At 37.6% G+C, this 15,480-nt stretch overlaps 4 long non-coding RNA genes across 14 annotated transcripts; all 4 read right to left on the bottom strand.

Moving 5' to 3' along the window:
- Positions 1-295: 295 nt before the first annotated feature.
- LOC121799323 lies at positions 296-945 on the bottom strand. Its single transcript, XR_006050253.1, has 3 exons — positions 804-945; positions 482-545; positions 296-374 (listed from the first exon to the last, which is right to left on the bottom strand). It is a non-coding gene; the product is annotated as an uncharacterized LOC121799323 (long non-coding RNA).
- Positions 946-1,170: 225 nt separating this feature from the next.
- LOC121799321 lies at positions 1,171-4,020 on the bottom strand. 4 transcript variants are annotated; one of them, XR_006050248.1, is made up of 9 exons: positions 3,920-4,020; positions 3,689-3,797; positions 3,088-3,223; positions 2,912-2,983; positions 2,217-2,363; positions 2,050-2,130; positions 1,829-1,954; positions 1,349-1,610; positions 1,172-1,211 (listed from the first exon to the last, which is right to left on the bottom strand). It is a non-coding gene; the product is annotated as an uncharacterized LOC121799321 (long non-coding RNA). The 4 variants fall into 4 exon arrangements; XR_006050245.1 differs by having other exon boundaries at positions 1,171-1,211; positions 1,349-1,954; XR_006050246.1 differs by having other exon boundaries at positions 1,349-1,954; positions 2,050-2,125.
- Positions 4,021-4,643: 623 nt separating this feature from the next.
- Positions 4,644-5,412, bottom strand: LOC121799322. 4 transcript variants are annotated; one of them, XR_006050251.1, is made up of 3 exons: positions 5,371-5,412; positions 4,964-5,293; positions 4,644-4,862 (listed from the first exon to the last, which is right to left on the bottom strand). It is a non-coding gene; the product is annotated as an uncharacterized LOC121799322 (long non-coding RNA). The 4 variants fall into 4 exon arrangements; XR_006050250.1 differs by lacking the exon at positions 5,371-5,412 and having other exon boundaries at positions 4,644-4,691; positions 4,772-4,862; positions 4,964-5,174; XR_006050252.1 differs by lacking the exon at positions 5,371-5,412 and having other exon boundaries at positions 4,644-4,691; positions 4,792-4,862; positions 4,964-5,170.
- Positions 5,413-7,263: 1,851 nt separating this feature from the next.
- Positions 7,264-12,909, bottom strand: LOC121799320. Of its 5 annotated transcripts, none has more exons than XR_006050244.1 (20): positions 12,669-12,909; positions 12,469-12,591; positions 11,826-12,373; positions 11,631-11,743; positions 11,347-11,480; positions 11,082-11,194; positions 10,653-10,986; positions 10,480-10,551; positions 10,294-10,380; positions 10,084-10,195; positions 9,817-9,979; positions 9,608-9,728; positions 9,305-9,504; positions 9,056-9,194; positions 8,497-8,630; positions 8,228-8,345; positions 7,804-8,138; positions 7,632-7,703; positions 7,446-7,532; positions 7,264-7,348 (listed from the first exon to the last, which is right to left on the bottom strand). It is a non-coding gene; the product is annotated as an uncharacterized LOC121799320 (long non-coding RNA). The 5 variants fall into 5 exon arrangements; XR_006050240.1 differs by having other exon boundaries at positions 11,076-11,194; XR_006050242.1 differs by having other exon boundaries at positions 9,056-9,204; positions 11,076-11,194.
- Between the last annotated feature and the right edge of the window lie 2,571 nt (positions 12,910-15,480).

Consider the following 15,480-nt stretch of genomic DNA (forward strand, 5'->3'; position numbering starts at 1 on the left):
ACGATTTTGCTATTTTTATATAGCAAGCGGCCATGGGGGGGGAGGACAATTTAGACACTAAGAATCACATAGACCAAGGACAGGCATGTTTCTACACTAACTAAAATAATTAACTCTGAATATACCTCATCCTTATGAAAAGATGTGTACCCCCGCCAAGCAATTAGAGGAAATAACATCAACCATTTTTCATCCCATGGGTATAGCAAGCAATTTTATGGCCATGGACATTCATTAAATAGAAGACAACTTCCATTCCTAAATAAAGTAAGATAAGTTCCAAAACATGTTTAGTCGATTCAATATAGATTACAGAGAACCCCTTTTTGGAAGACCTACCTTTCAACTCCTCTTCACGTCGTTGTCTATCCATCCTGCAAAACAATCAAAGATGGTAGAACTAAATCAGTTGCAGTACTCCTCGCCTCTACACTAGACGTATAAGATGTTGAGTTGGAACATATACATGTTTCAATGTTACCAGATGCAACTAGCATGTTTTTAGCTTCATTCTTGAATCCTTCAGTTGTGGCAATTGCTATGACCTGCATAATTTTCACCAAAGAATGCCCCCTATTAAGATCTAACAAAATAAACAAAACATAATGCCAACAGTAAATGAAGTAAAAGCATTCCATCCACCACGCCCTTAAAAGGATGATATCTTCCAAACCCTGGTTTGGCATTTGCAATATAAAAAAACACCCCGGTGTACCTACAAAAAGGAAAAAAGTAAATTATTTAATCAAATACATCTACAAGAACAACAGACTAAAATAAGTAAAAGAACAAAATTTGTTTACCTGATAACCTTGACGAAACAGATCTACCAGATTCATAATTATCTGCAATGGATGTGGCACGAAAAAAATCAATATAATGATATGGAAAAGTGGAAAAACATAAATATTTTTTTTACTAGGAGATGAATGAGTTAAATGTAAGTAGCATAATACCTTGAAGAGCTCCATATGGCTTCAGTTGTTTGCTAATAACAGCTAAAGCAAATGTTTGTATATATCTCAATTTTTGGGTACATATAAGGGAAGAGATATAAGATAGGTCTAGGCGCCACATAGCAGCTAAAAGAGTTGGCCAACATCAATCAAGTAACAAAAAATTTGGATGTTCATACCGTTTCTTGTCCATAAACCCTCTCAATATTTCATTAAGCATGCTTCAGCCGCTTTACAACCATCTGCTTATTTATCCTGGAAAGGTAACCAAAAAATATCTAGAGACATAAGTTGATACACAACTACCTACAGAATAACACCTTGCATAATGAAAAAACCATCATAGCAGATGCAGTGGGTTTGAGCAGCTTTATTTCATCAAGGAAACTCACCAATCCAGTAAGTTGTCTTCTTGATAGCCATTTAAAAAGATCCCTGCGCCCTTCTATGCCTATTTCAGCGTCTGAGAGAATAATATATGGTAGCTAAACGCTAAAGACATCAGCAAGCGTGAGGTTAACAATACTCAAAGCAGGAAGTCGAAAAACACTATTTTCTAAAATGACTACAGACCATTTTATCGAGATGAGCAGCACCAAGCATTGGTACTCTCATTGTACACTCAAGGCATTTCAAGGCATCTGAAAGAATGCCCTGCATGAGCCACATTCATGTAAATGATCAAGCCTCACAGGAGCTATGTACATGACAGAAGAGTTTGAATATTGGGATTTAAAAGTACAAATATTGTGTTTGACGTTTTCAAGATTATCTAAAGGATCCCAAGTATTTATAATATTGGGATTGTAACTCACATTTAGTTAGCGCAAGAGACTCTTAATAATAGTATAACTAATAGTATACGAGAGTACCTTGCCTGACTTCTCAACTGGCAGTCCATTGCAGTCGTAAGAGTACCGATTGTGGACAAAGTAGCAATAATAAAAAAATGTTGTTACTGTCGTGTGGACGCCCTTTTAGAGCTCCAAATAGATCTCCTAAAACAAGAAAGATAAAAGGGCATATCATGTAGATAATTATATACTCCATATACAAAAGTTGATAGTTATTTCAAATTTTTCACTGAACGTACCAGTTCCAGCAGGCAGAATAGGTTTGTTCGCCTCTTCCAGAATTTTGGTCACACTTTCAATAGATTCCAAACGGACCTACACTGAAGATAAAGTCAGATTGACAGCATGCCCTCATAAATCATTCATAGATTTGATGATTAACAAACATATACTCCATTTAACCAACCTTCAAATCAGAACCCTCTAAGCCTTTTAACGGGGGGGGGGGGTAGTCTTTTCACTGATATCTTGACGTGGAAGACCATCCATGCCAGTGATGCCACCACTCACCGCAGTTGATGTAGAATCAGTTACTTTATCAACCTTCCTAAAGCTGCAGATGCATGCAAAGGTAATATTTGTAAATTTGAACTGAAGAAAAAACATATCATAGGAAAAATGACAGTTACACACCCCAAAAAAATTAATATTGTCATACTCGGCGTCGAGAGTACTTAGTAAAGCAGGTTTATCATCGGACAGAAATCACTTTATATCTTCGAGAAGAGAAAAACACAGTTACTTCTTTTTCAAATTTGACTATTATGATTTCCATAAAACCTCCCAACACATCCCCAGATATGAAAGCTGAGTTTTAAAAAATGTATCCCCATAAGACAGAAATCCCTGTATATCTTCAAGAAGAGGAAAAAAACAGTTAATTCCTCTTCAGATTTGACTATTTTGATTTCAGTAAAACCACACTAATAAGCTCCCTCGCAACACATCCAGTGACTGAGTTTAAAAAATGTAACACCTGGACCAACAAACTGTTGCATTTCTAGATGTAGCTGCACTAGATTGTAAACCGACGTACTTGCATAAGTCAATTAAATCCTGGAAATGATTATCACGCATTTAAAACCGATAAGTTTTGAGCACCTTCAGCTTAATATGAGAAGTACCAAAGTCATCCACTGCAGAAACCATCCATGATAGGCCTTCACTAAGAACCTATGGAAATATCACAGTTATATTCAAAAGAGAGAGACAAACAGACGAAGGTTTGAGCACCGGCACCTTCCCACATGGAAATATCTACATAGCTTTAAGCGCACCTCGGGTGAAAGAATATCATGCAACCATTTGTAGAGCTTCAATACATCTTTAATATTCATCAAGTGCCTGGTAATTCTGAAAGACCAGAGTGTGTATCTGCTCAATTTGAACAGAAACTTCCCCCAGAAAACGGACCTGATAAGTAAAACAATCAAGACATTCAATCAGAAAGTGGTGCACAAAGTCAAGACATTCTGCTGTTGGTGTGGCGAAATCCATAACGTATGAAAGGTATCTAAACGATCGAAGAGTAAGAATGCGTTTTACAATAGTGGAAACATATATAGCCGTTCCAGGTAACCACAGCAATGCAAAATCATGATACCTGAGCTTTGTGTATGCATCTAAAACGCCAAATTCATCAACAAACCATGTAGCAACAACAAGTTTCTTTGCTGAAACTGTTGCCTCTCATCGCCAGTCTCCAAAACATAGTCGTAAGCTATATTTTCTACTACAGATGTATGTGCACTAGACATAACACATAGTTAGTCATGCCACTCTCGCCGAAGGATGGAATCTTGATTTTGTACGAAATAGGCGTTAAGCATGAACTATAAAACATCTGCATATATCTTGTAACTATATTCATCTGCATACCTTGCAACTACTTTCATCTGCAGTGGTTGAATATTTGATGTATAGCTGTATTTTTCCCAGCTTTTTCTTGCTCTGGTTCCCGAGATATAAAATACTGACAATGCTTAACCTGCAAATTTAAAACGGGCCTGATCAGGAAAACAATCAAGACATTAAATTAGATACTATCATACAATAACCAGGAAATGTAAAAATGATAAGAAAACGACAACTTGCCACATAACGACCTACCTCTTAGTGACTCAATGTGTGCTTACTTTTGTCTTTGATTACCACGGGCAGCAGAATGTCGTGCACCAAATCAAGATAATCTCCTGTTGCTGTGGAGATATCCATAACGTATGAAAGGTATCTAAAGATTCGAAAAGCAAGAATGCATTTAACAATTGTGGAAACATATATAGCCGTTCCAGGGTAACCAGCAATGCACATTCATGATACCTGAGCTTTGTGTATGCATCTAAAACTCCAGAAAGATGCAAATGAATCCACCAACCATTTCCACGAACCATGTAGCAACAAGTTTCTGTGCTGAAACTGTTGGCCTTTCATCGCAGTCTCCAAAACACAGTCTTAATCGATAGTTTTGCTACAGATATGCACTGGACGTAACACATGTTAGTGATGCCACTTTAGCCGAAGGATGGAATCTTGATTTTGAACGAAATAGGCGCTAAGCATGACATATAAAACATCTGCATATACCTTGTAACTATCTTTATCTGCAGTGGTTGAGTAGTTGATGTATAGCTGTATTTTCTCAGCTTTTTCATGCTCTTTTTCCCCGGATATAATACACTGACCACGCTTCTTTCCCCTGCATTAAAACAAGCAGAAAAAATTTAACCCTTTCAGACACATAAAACAGATCTGTTTCAAAACACCAAAAACCAACATGAGGTCAAGATCAAGTACCGATTCATCAGAAATGTCAGCCACCTGAACAAGAAACATGCCCACAATATAATTCAGATTCAGATCATCTCCAAATCCACCTGGCAAGCTGCAGATCAAGAGCAGTAGATATTCACTTATTGATGATCTGCCAAACTTAAGAACTAGACGGAGAATGGGAAACAAAACATATAAAACACGAGCTTCACCAGGTCCCGGTTGCATTCCCAATGCATCCTCTTCGATCGAACTTTCAATCTCAACATACAAGAATATGATTCTGCAATTAAAAACAAGATTTGCAATCCGAGTAGAAGTTAGATTGAATGAGAAACAAGACTCCATAATTGATATATGAATGAATGTAAGAAACATGCATACCTTGCACCAATTCATAAGTTGATGCGCTTTATGAGCATGGGTACTTCTTTCAAGTATCCATGAGTCCCAACAATTAAGTGTGCAACGCTTCTATGCAATAAAGAGAGGCCTATTACAATGTCAGATTTTTTTTATTTTTTTTTTCTCTTTTTTCATTTTTTTCCTTGTTTCTTTTTTTTTCTTTTTTTTGTTTCTTTTTGTTGGATGAAACAACCAATTTCACATTTGATAACTTTGCTGAAATGTTTCCAGCTTCACCGTGGATGAAGGACTTTAAAGATGTAAACGTGAAACCAGTGGGTTGCTTCGTCCCCATTTTCACATTACGAACTGAAAAATAATAGAAAAACTTTGTACAGTTAAATACAAGCCATGCTCAAGAAGCATAAACCAATTTCTTGTAATACCACATAGTCACCTGGACCTCTAATCTTCCCGATGGTTTTCTTAGGACTTTACGTAAGCGCCTTCACCCACAAGTTCAGAATGATCTTTCCTCGTCAGCTTTCCTCTGATTTTAATAATATATTTCTTAACCTGCAAATTTAACTAAGGAAAGTTAATGTAACAGCAGATATACCCTTTTTAAATAACTTTCTTTTGTGCAAAAGAAACCAAATATGCTTTGGAAGCTAACTAATCAGCATATGCAGCAGAAAATTAAAAATAAAATCCAGAGATTATCTCACCCTAATACATCCCTCAGCAGTGAGCATTCATTTTCCAAAAGGGAGGAGCTCCATACAGCTCCTTGCCCACGAGTGGGGCATAGGCGGACAGATGCATCATAAGATAAAACAGCATACCAGTTGCCTAGACCACTGCATCGGATTTAGATAATATACAAGTATTAGAAGATCTGCTTCCATGAAAAGAAGCTAAATGAGAACTATTAACTTCAAGATCTCTCATGTTCATCTGGCATAATGAATCCCAAATTTCCTATTAGAATATCTCCTAGCATAAAAAATTGATAATGCTTTTTGCAACAATGTACTTATAGCTACGCAAAATCTAGAAGTGAAGAAAAAGATATTTTATTAATTCATCTGTCATCTCTGACATATTTCTTTGTGGAACAGTGGAATATAAAGTTTTTTACAACGGAGTTACTCATTACAAACAATTGAGATTCCGAGACATATTTTGATTCAATTGATCAATATCAGGTGTTAAAGAAGTAATTAATTGAAAAAAATCAAAATAAATATGCATGGTTGAGAGAAACAGATTATGCTTCTAACTTGCCTCCAAAATAAATGAGGGAACATATTCCTCGTGAACCTTAGGTATGGTCGCTGTGTTACTTGTTTCAATACAGAATGTAACACAGCTCAAGTCAACGACCTTACAAGAGGAACTTTGTTTTTCACTGCTACCTTCACATCTGCAGAAAACTAATAATCAGTAAGATTAAAACTGTAGAAAGACAAACAGGCGACGGTTTGAGCACTGGCACCTTCCCACATGGAAATATCTACATAGCTTTAAGCGCACCTCGGGGAAAGGATATCATGCAACCATTTGTAGAGCTTCAAAGCTGGATCAAGTGCAGGTGCAGCCAATCCTGTTGCAGGTCCGAATACATCTTTAATACCCGACATCGATGATTCATCAAGTTACTTGAAATTCTCCAAGACCAGAGTGAGTATCTGCTCAATTTGAACAGAAACAGAAACTTCTCCCAGAAAACCGGCCTGATCAGGAAAACAATCAAGACATTAAATTAGATACTATCATACAATAACCAGGAAATGTAAAAATGATAACAAAACAACAATTTGCCACATAACGACCTACTCTTAGTGACTCAATGTGTGCTTACTTTTGTCTTTGATTACCACGGGCAGCAGAATGTCGTGCACCAAATCAAGATAATCTACTGTTGCTGTGGAGATATCCATAACGTATGAAAGGTATCTAAAAGATCGAAAAGCAAGAATGCATTTAACAATTGTGGAAACATATATAGCCGTTCCAGGTAACCAGCAATGCACATTCATGATACCTGAGCTTTGTGTATGCATCTAAAACTCCAGAAAAGATGCAAATGAATCCACCAACCATTTCCACGAACCATGTAGCAACAAGTTTCTGTGCTGAAACTGTTGGCCTTTCATCGCAGTCTCCAAAACACAGTCTTAGCGATAGTTTCTGCTACAGATATGCACTGGACGTAACACATAGTTAGTGATGCCACTTTAGCCGAAGGATGGAATCTTGATTTTGAACGAAATAGGCGCTAAGCATGACATATAAACATCTGCATATACCTTGTAACTATCTTTATCTGCAGTGGTTTGAGTAGTTGATGTATAGCTGTATTTTTCTCAGCTTTTTCATGCTCTTTTCCCCGGATATAATACACTGACCACGCTTCTTCCCCTGCATTAAAACAAGCAGAAAAATTTAACCCTTTCAGACACATAAACAGATCTGTTTCAAAACACCAAAAACCAAACATGAGGTCAAGATCAAGTACCGATTCATCAGAAATGTCAGCCACCTGAACAAGAACATGCCCACAATATAATTCAGATTCAGATCATCTCCAAATCCACCTGGCAAGCTGCAGATCAAGAGCAGTATAATTCACTTATTGATGATCTGCCAAACTTAAGAACTAGACGGAGAATGGGAAACAAAACATATAAAACACGAGCTTCACCAGGTCCCGGTTGCATTCCCAATGCATCCTCTTCGATCGAACTTTTCAATCTCAACATACAAGAATATGATTCTGCAATTAAAAACAAGATTTGCAATCCGAGTAGAAGTTAGATTGAATGAGAAACAAGACTCCATATTGATATATGAATGAATGTAAGAAACATGCATACCTTGCACCAATTCATAAGTTGATGCGCTTTATGAGCATGGGTACTTCTTTCAAGTATCCATGAGTCCCAACAATTAAGTGTGCAACGCTTCTATGCAATAAAGAGAGCCTCTTACAATGTCAGATTTTTTTTATTTTTTTTTTCTCTTTTTTCATTTTTTCCTTTTTTCTTTTTTTCTTTTTTTTCTTTTTTTTGTTTCTTTTTGTTGGATGAAACAACCAATTTCACATTTGATAACCTTTGCTGAAATGTTTCCAGCTTCACCGTGGATGAAGACTTTAAAGATGTAAACGTGAAACCAGTGGGTTGCTTCGTCCCCATTTTCACATTACGAACTGAAAAATAATAGAAAAACTTTGTACAGTTAAATACAAGCCATGCTCAAGAAGCATAAACCAATTTTCTTGTAATACCACATAGTCACCTGGACCTCTAATCTTCCCGATGGTTTCTTAGACTTTACGTAAGCGCCTTCACCCACAAGTTCAGAATGATCTTTCCTCGTCAGCTTTTCCTCTGATTTTAATAATATATTTCTTAACCTGCAAATTTAACTAAGGAAAGTTAATGTAACAGCAGATATACCCTTTTAAATAACTTTCTTTGTGCAAAAGAAACCAAAATATGCTTTGGAAGCTAACTAATCAGCATATGTAGCAGAAAATTAAAAATAAAATCCAGAGATTATCTCACCCTAATACATCCCTCAGCAGTGAGCATTCATTTTCCAAAAAGGGAGGAGCTCCATACAGCTCCTTGCCCACGAGTGGGGGCATAGGCGGACAGATGCATCATAAGATAAAACAGCATACCAGTTGCCTAGACCACTGCATCGGATTTAGATAATATACAAGTATTAGAAGATCTGCTTCCATGAAAAGAAGCTAAATGAGAACTATTAACTTCAAGATCTCTCATGTTCATCTGGCATAATGAATCCCAAATTTCCTATTAGAATATCTCCTAGCATAAAAATTGATAATGCTTTTTGCAACAATGTACTTATAGCTACACAAAATCTAGAAGTGAAGAAAAAGATATTTTATTAATTCATCTGTCATCTCTGACATATTTCTTGTGGAACAGTGGAATATAAAGTTTTTTTACAACGGAGTTACTCATTACAAACAATTGAGATTCCGAGACATATTTTGATTCAATGATCAATATCAGGTGTTAAAGGAGTAATTGATTGAAAAAAATCAAAATAAATATGCATGGTTGAGAGAAACAGATTATGCTTCTAACTTACCTCCAAAATAAATGAGGGAACATATTCCTCGTGAACCTTAGGTATGGTCGCTGTGTTACTTGTTTCAATACAGAATGTAACACAGCTCAAGTCAACGACCTTACAAGAGGAACTTTGTTTTTCACTGCTACCTTCACATCTGCAGAAAACTAATAATCAGTAAGATTAAAACTGTAGAAAGACAAACAGGCGACGGTTTGAGCACCGGCACCTTCCCACATGGAAATATCTACATAGCTTTAAGCGCACCTCGGGGAAAGGATATCATGCAACCATTTGTAGAGCTTCAAAGCTGGATCAAGTGCAGGTGCAGCCAATCCTGTTGCAGGTCCGAATACATCTTTAATACCCGACATCGATGATTCATCAAGTTACTTGAAATTCTCCAAGACCAGAGTGAGTATCTGCTCAATTTGAACAGAAACAGAAACTTCTCCCAGAAAACCGGCCTGATCAGGAAAACAATCAAGACATTAAATTAGATACTATCATACAATAACCAGGAAATGTAAAAATGATAACAAAACAACAACTTGCCACATAACGACCTACCTCTTAGTGACTCAATGTGTGCTTACTTTTGTCTTTGATTACCACGGGCAGCAGAATGTCGTGCACCAAATCAAGATAATCTACTGTTGCTGTGGAGATATCCATAACGTATGAAAGGTATCTAAAAGATCGAAAAGCAAGAATGCATTTAACAATTGTGGAAACATATATAGCCGTTCCAGGTAACCAGCAATGCACATTCATGATACCTGAGCTTTGTGTATGCATCTAAAACTCCAGAAAAGATGCAAATGAATCCACCAACCATTTCCACGAACCATGTAGCAACAAGTTTCTGTGCTGAAACTGTTGGCCTTTCATCGCAGTCTCCAAAACACAGTCTTAAGCGATAGTTTCTGCTACAGATATGCACTGGACGTAACACATAGTTAGTGATGCCACTTTAGCCGAAGGATGGAATCTTGATTTTGAACGAAATAGGCGCTAAGCATGACATATAAAACATCTGCATATACCTTGTAACTATCTTTATCTGCAGTGGTTGAGTAGTTGATGTATAGCTGTATTTTTCTCAGCTTTTTCATGCTCTTTTTCCCCGGATATAATACACTGACCACGCTTCTTCCCCTGCATTAAAACAAGCAGAAAAATTTAACCCTTTCAGACACATAAACAGATCTGTTTCAAAACACCAAAAAACCAAACATGAGGTCAAGATCAAGTACCGATTCATCAGAAATGTCAGCCACCTGAACAAGAACATGCCCACAATATAATTCAGATTCAGATCATCTCCAAATCCACCTGGCAAGCTGCAGATCAAGAGCAGTATAATTCACTTATTGATGATCTGCCAAACTTAAGAACTAGACGGAGAATGGGAAACAAAACATATAAAACACGAGCTTCACCAGGTCCCGGTTGCATTCCCAATGCATCCTCTTCGATCGAACTTTTCAATCTCAACATACAAGAATATGATTCTGCAATTAAAAACAAGATTTGCAATCCGAGTAGAAGTTAGATTGAATGAGAAACAAGACTCCATAATTGATATATGAATGAATGTAAGAAACATGCATACCTTGCACCAATTCATAAGTTGATGCGCTTTATGAGCATGGGTACTTCTTTCAAGTATCCATGAGTCCCAACAATTAAGTGTGCAACGCTTCTATGCAATAAAGAGAGCCTCTTACAATGTCAGATTTTTTTTATTTTTTTTTTCTCTTTTTTCATTTTTTCCTTTTTTCTTTTTTTCTTTTTTTTCTTTTTTTGTTTCTTTTTGTTGGATGAAACAACCAATTTCACATTTGATAACCTTTGCTGAAATGTTTCCAGCTTCACCGTGGATGAAGACTTTAAAGATGTAAACGTGAAACCAGTGGGTTGCTTCGTCCCCATTTTCACATTACGAACTGAAAAATAATAGAAAAACTTTGTACAGTTAAATACAAGCCATGCTCAAGAAGCATAAACCAATTTTCTTGTAATACCACATAGTCACCTGGACCTCTAATCTTCCCGATGGTTTTCTTAGACTTTACGTAAGCGCCTTCACCCACAAGTTCAGAATGATCTTTCCTCGTCAGCTTTTCCTCTGATTTTAATAATATATTTCTTAACCTGCAAATTTAACTAAGGAAAGTTAATGTAACAGCAGATATACCCTTTTAAATAACTTTCTTTTGTGCAAAAGAAACCAAAATATGCTTTGGAAGCTAACTAATCAGCATATGCAGCAGAAAATTAAAAATAAAATCCAGAGATTATCTCACCCTAATACATCCCTCAGCAGTGAGCATTCATTTTCCAAAAAGGGAGGAGCTCCATACAGCTCCTTGCCCACGAGTGGGGGCATAGGCGGACAGATGCATCATAAGATAAAACAGCATACCAGTTGCCTAGACCACTGCATCGGATTTAGATGACATAACAAGTATTAAAAGATCTGCTTCCATGAAAATAAGCTAAATGAGAACTATTAACTTCAAGATCTTTCATGTTTATCAGGCATAAAGAATCCCGAATTTCCTATGGGAATATCTCTTAGCAAGATTACCTTGAATGAAATGTTGGATATTGACCGCTCAACGGATGAGAAGCTACAGCTGCATTCTTAAAAAACGTATCCAGCTTTTCTAGAAACTTCTCCAGAGGTCTCATACCCACCATCTAAATAACAGATATACCAAAAAAAGCTAAATTGGCAATTAAAAATAATAATATTTAGAAGGAAAACCTTGAAATAATTTACCTTGGCAATATCCGCCAAAGCTGAGAATTGATCACTTAAATATCTTTCCAAATAAACTCGAAACACCAAACAAGATACTATGAACCTATCTCATGGTTTTCATATTTGGCTGCACGCTGGTGCTAGATGGATTAGCCCCTTTATTGTTCCGTTTCTCCACTGAAACGCTGTTGCTACTAGTGGTGTCCGGGGTGGGGGTGGAGTTCAGTTAGTGACAGATTCAGAAGACACCCTAGCAGAATCATGGTGCCCTACAACGACTCTATCATTACAATTCCCAGGTGCATTGGCAAAATAAATGTGTCTTGCACCACCATTGGCCACTTTATCATCCCGCGGCGATGCCTTAGGGGAGTCGCGACCACCATAGCCCCCACCCTCAGAATCAGAGGTGTCTATGTCCCAATCCGAGAGGTTCTCAATCATACGGTTAACAGAGGGCATACGTCCAGTGCGAAAGTTGGAAATAGAGGACAACCCGAGGCTATTGCCCTCAGCCCCACCACTGAATCAGAATGAAGCTTGTTCCGTAGGAACTAGTTCTCCACCTATTCATAATATACCAAATTCAAGATTAATGAATCACATAATGTATGAAGTCACAATGTAAACAAGAAATTGACTAAAGAAATAAGATATCGACCTCAAGCCGGATTTTCTGCCCTCCGGCAGACTAGCAGCGGTGGCGGAGGCAGACCAGCGGTGGCAGCGAGGCATCCGACGCACAACGACACTTCCCAGACCTTTTCGACGACATTTCCAAACCCTTTTCATTTCTGAAACTTTTAGTAAAGATTTCAAGGTTTTTAAACTTTTTTGCAAATTAAAAGTGAAGCAACTTACCGAGCGTCGGCGGGGACAGCAGCGGTTACCAGCCGAAACAATAGCAGCAGCGGTGGTGTCACAGTAGGAAGGGTTGTCTGCGTCGAGGAAGAGAACTCCGGAGAATCGATAGCTAAGTAGTCCAATTCTAGTTTAGAGTTTTTTTTCAATTTGGTGAACAGAAAGGGTGAGAAGCGAGGGAGAGAGAGAGAGAGGGGGGATCGGTGAGAAGCGATGGAGAGAGAGATTCAAATTTGGGGGTGATTCAAATTTGGGAGTGATTCTTTTCTTTTATTTATATACTGTAGGGCTTAGTTATATCTAGTGTTGGGCTAGTTTTACATTTATTTAGGTTTTGGGCTTAGGTAAATAGGTAAAATATTTTGGGCCCATATTAAATTCTCTTACTCGGGATCGTATATTGTTATTTCGTTGTTTGGATTTCCACGCAAGAAAGGGTGAAATATATTTATTTTTTAGTTCCCAATTTAATTTAGTTAATCCCTTAGCTAATTTATTTAATTCCCGAATTCATTCCGAGGAGGATGAATAAGTACGAGACTAACGATACGAGTTTCAAGGACGTGAGCGGTCGGCCAGCGTCGCTTGTGATGCCTCGGCAACCGCAAATAATCGAAATTTATGAAGCCCAAGGAAAGAACAAAGAAAAGACGAGATCCAAAATTCTAAAGAAGAACGAGAATATAATTGAATTTAGGATTCATGCATTCAAAAATCATACATTAATGTGTACCTTATGTGCTTTGCAAATGGGTTTCTTCCACACGCTAGTTAAGTTCGGAGGAGACATTCTTTTAAAGATGGAAATCCTAAGTGCTCGAGGTGAACTTTATTACCTAAACTCTTTTATTTTCAAAGTTATGAATGTGGTGCTATAAGGGGGTGGTCTGAATGTTATGTCATGTCGTATTCTTCTGTTTTGAATTGCCTACGGGATAAAATCCTACTAGACTCTAATGGTTAACAAAATCGGGTCTAACTATGGGGTGATCCCTTACTCAGGCTAGTGTACATTGATGGGGATCGTGAGCCGTGTTTTGGGTCGGCCGATCTAGTGATCGAGTTTGTGGCCACATTCTCTTTTCATGAGATGATTAAGATATGGTATATGATGGATGATGATGATGTTTGTATGTGCAGATACCTTTTACGATGAAAGAAATGATTTTGGTGTTTCTCGATATTATTAAAGTAAAACTCTATATTCACTCAACGATGGTTTGGCATGACTTTATTTGATGAAAATATTTTTGGCATGAGTTGACTGAGTGCATCAAGTACTCAGCCCTGCATGTATTTTCCATACGTGCAGGTTGAGACATGACGAGGACGGAGAACATTGAGCATTTGGAACGAAGGTCGTGTTCGATAAATATTTCAATAGCTATTTGTGTGACATAGTAGTAGTTAACTCTCAAATACTTCCGCGACTCTAAGTTTTAAACTCTTATCTTTTCTTAAATTGTTGGACTATTGTCGCTTCGTGATTTGAGACTCTGATTCAATATTAAGTTTCCCTTTTGATTCAAATGTCGTGCCCTTTGATCATTTTCTCATTTCTTCCCCTGCTTCTTTATTCCCCCACTAGTCGCGATCAACTGAGCTTTTTTATCCTTAAAAAGTGTGGTCGTGACAAATAATTTTAGTAGATTATATGATTCACATTATCAATAAAAGTGTATGTTTATATACTATTAGTGGATAGTTGAATCTACAAAATAATACTAGTAAATTATTAATTCTAATCATATCTGGTGTAACTAAAATAAGAGTATTCACAATATGGGACTACAATCCCGCCCTATAAATTTGACCATTTCCATTTTTCTTCTACCACGTAAACATTTTATCTTCCCGCCAAAATATCCTCAATAGCACCATATAAATCCACTCATCCTCATTTTCCACATCATCACAATTTTTGTTTCTTTTAATTTTTTATGTTTATCAATTAAAGTACCATATTAAAATAAAATAAATTTAAGGAAGGATTAAAATATACAGTAAAAGTCAAAACTGGTCCTGAACATATGCCCATTTTACGATTTTGGTCCTAAATTTATCTTTTGAATTTTTGAATCCTGAACATTTCAAATTGGATCACAATTGGTCCTGGACTAACTGTTCCGTTAGTTTTTAACGGTCAACGGATTTAATCCCGATTTTGACCAAATTAGATGATTAATTATAATTTTTTACTCCCTAATTATTTTAATAAATATTCATTTAAAATATGAAATAAATAATATTTATTCTTTGCAGTATGCGACAGAATTCTTTGCGAAACTCGACTCGCAATTCTCGCCCTTCCAATTCCATTATTCTTTGCCACCTTCATCAACTACTCTCGCCGACTCCGACGCCGCTGTGTGCCTCTGATACCCCACCAATCTCGTCGATTCTGCCGAATTAGGCTCCCAGCTTGAAGAACACGTCCACTGCTGCTGGCTCCCGGCTATTGCTGCCGAAGGATTCCTGCTCTTCCAAGTCTTCGTCGTCTCCGGTGCCCGTCCTAACCCGTCACATATTTGTGGAAGCTAGGCTGCATTAGGTCATCGCTCCCTACGATCTCCGATTCCAAAATTGGATCCTGCTTCGCCTTCCCCGCCTTGAGTTGCTCCGTCGTCGACAGATTCGATGTCGTGCTGAAGTTGAGATCGGCGACGGCTTCCAGGATGGAACACGCTTTGGTCACGCCCGGCGGCAGAGGAAACGACGCCGGTGGAACGTTGTTTTGGTGGAAATTGTGAACGACGCTCGCCATTTTTCTTGCCAATTGGCGCTCTCCGACTGCAATAGTTCGGCGAGCAGA

This window comes from Salvia splendens, chromosome 4 (assembly GCF_004379255.2).
Source record: "Salvia splendens isolate huo1 chromosome 4, SspV2, whole genome shotgun sequence".
Taxonomy (NCBI): Eukaryota; Viridiplantae; Streptophyta; class Magnoliopsida; order Lamiales; family Lamiaceae; genus Salvia; species Salvia splendens.